This window comes from Nicotiana tomentosiformis, chromosome 1 (genome assembly GCF_000390325.3).
Source record: "Nicotiana tomentosiformis chromosome 1, ASM39032v3, whole genome shotgun sequence".
NCBI classification, from domain to species: domain Eukaryota; kingdom Viridiplantae; phylum Streptophyta; class Magnoliopsida; order Solanales; family Solanaceae; genus Nicotiana; species Nicotiana tomentosiformis.
In genome coordinates, this window is record NC_090812.1 from 128,102,885 (window position 1) to 128,105,986 (window position 3,102).

A 3,102-nucleotide genomic window follows, 5' to 3' on the forward strand; every position below is an offset into this window, starting at 1 on the left:
ACAAGGGAAGCATTCCATCTCTTCTAAATGCTATTAGTCTTAGACTCCTTTGAGTTTATTCAGGCTATACTAAGCTTTCTATAACTTAGAGAAACCATTAACTCTCATGTTTTCATGGGCTAAATCCTGAGGACTTATCCATTCTCGTCACCTTCTCACTCGCCCTTTCTTATCCTTACTCATGTCTTCCTTAAACCTTGTCGCTTTACCATACTTTAGCTTGTGACCTACACATATCTATTTATATTACTCGCAACCTTCCTTCAACATGCTTGCACCATAGATTTCCTTGTGTTATTCTGGAACATCAAGCGAGACATCACATCATTTCTAACTCTTCTTTACTCTCTTAACTAGACCTCTCAATACCTAAAAATCATGGGCTGGAAGATATGCCACTAACGACACCGCTATTATTACTGGATACTTAATCCCAGCGCTCCTAGCCTTCTATCCGAAGTATGGACTATTCACAACCTTCTACGTTTGAGTATCTCGTACGTTGTTCACCTTTACCTTGCTCACCTTAAAATCTTGCATAACATCTTCTATCTCTTTCATGACCTCCCTTCCACATAGGTATAATTCACATCCATAACTTGAAGCTCTATTATAATACTTGCACCTCTGGTGCATACACAATCTGGTGGGAGCTTCATACTGACTTCTTATGAGGCGGTACTCTTCTAACTAGCTTTCTCGTAGAGCCGTTATAGAATATGGTTGTTGTACTATCTCTCTTGTACCTCTGATACTAAGAGTGATTCTGCAATATTTTCAATCACGAATTCTATAATTTTCTGGGTCCAATAATCAGACTCCTGATTTACTTGGTTGATGTAACTCTTTAGTTTCCTCTTCCCTTTGATCAGCCTTTATGTAGGCTTAAGTTATCTTCCGATCTCCGGCTCATGGTATTAGTTATTACTTTAGCCTTTCATGGACGCTATGGAATATCCATGATACAATCTTTTAACAATTCAATCCTTTGTCTATGACCTGGACTCAATTCTATTTTTTTAACTCATACCGGAGTCTTCTACGGTTGTATGATTGTCAACATATATGCTGCATGGATAATACTCCGAAATCTTAAGTGTGTTCATAATGTAACTAACTCTAGATCATTGCTCGAATAATTCCTTTTGTTCCTTCTCAGCTTTATTTAAATGTAAGAAATTACTTTTCCTGGTCTTTCTGCCCCATTGTTGCGTGCATACAATGTTGTATTGAGACTGTTTTAACATAACCATTTCTTCTTCAGGTTTATATGCTTAGGTTGAAGCCTTCTTCTTTATTTCCTCGGCTAGTCTTTCATTATAGTACTTAGGGAGGACCCTCTGACTCTTGTAAAGCTACGAGCTTATTACATTGTATACTCGACGGAATTTTTGATGTCCTTCCTCACCTATAATTATCCATAGTTACTTACTTCCATGCCCTTGTGTTTGTACGGTTGCTTTTGAACTGAAGTTTTGTCTGTCTTCCTAGTGGCACTCTCTTTTATTTCCGTAATACTCATACGGTACCTTTAACTACCCCAACTCCTATCTGAATATTTCTCAAGGGTCACGATGTCATATTTGCAAGACTGAATTCCCTATGTTGAGTTTTACTATGTTTATCTTGCATGATCTATTGATTTGTCTGTATCCTCTTGTCTAGCCATGACTAGGCTCTTCCTGAATCAACTGTTAATTATTTGTTGGCCCATTCTCATATCAATATTCCGCGTAATCTTTCTTGGGTTATTTCCTTTATCTTAACTTACCTCTCTCACTGGCTCCTTATTTATTACTAACATCTCGGGAAGGAAACCTTACTTTCTTTCCTTGACGTCGTGTTTGCATAATATTCTAAAATTATAGCATATCTGTAGGATTTGAATATCATCCCTTTCTTATTTTTATCGCATTCTTCCTTTATCATTCCATAGTTTCTAGAACCACTTAACTCTTACTTAATGCCACATCACTCCATATTCCCCCTTTAGGGGAGTACTAAGGTTTAGCGCTACGATTGTCTACCTATAGATGTTTTACCTCTTTATCTTTGGTGTCGTTTCACATCATCGATGACCCTTACTCGCCTTGCGGTAATCCTTTTCTACCAAGGATAACAAAATTCCTTACTCACGAGGGAGACACCTAATATAACTGGCACACACAGTACCTTAAGCTTAACTTTGCTCACATTGCTTGCTTTAGGGAAGCGTCTTCCTGAATGACCTTTAAAGGTTATTCTTCTATCGTCCATTCTATTATTGCTGGAATGAAATCTCTGAAATTCTCATGATGCCGACTATTATCAAATCACTCAATCCCTAATTCATGTTTAGTTTATCTTGTTCACCAGCCCATACTGATTTCTATTATTCTGGACAACTTTTCCTTCTGGTAATAAAGTTAGATTCACGAACCTATTTATCGAAATCAGGATATGACTTTATGGCCTATACTCTTTTGTTGTCTCAAGGCCTGTCACATCTCATCTTTTCCTTCCTTTGACTATAGATTCTGTAATACTGTCATTTCTTTTTATCTACCGTTGCCGTCCATGTATCACATCTTACTCATAATGCTTCATTATCTCTCTTCTTATTTCCCTGCTAATATTTCTGACTATCACTTTATTTTGAAAACTTCAACAAGACATTCTTTCGCTTTTAGCTCCCCTTGCCCCATTCACTGGCTCTTCGGGTTGCCTATCCTTCTCTCTATACTAGGGACGGGAGCCACACTAAGATAATATTTATCATTCTAGGATTCCCACTGCCTATTTTATGATTTTTTTTCTAAACATTCTAGTATTCATATCTGACTATACAATTCAAGAGTGCACTATCTGGGTGTCTCACAAGGAGATCCAATACCACATTTACACTCTCCTTCAGAAATGTCAACTAACACTAGCAATCCATCCACCATTTTGTGTTACTCTAACCCCAGTCGGATCCTGATATCCCGTCCTTCTATTAAGCCATATCTGTTAGCTCCCATAGGGCATAACTGAGATCGGTGTGGCCCATTGTACATACATCTATTACTGTTGAAGGTAACCCAAAATGCTTATATTTTTCTGCCTGAATTGTGATACTAATAA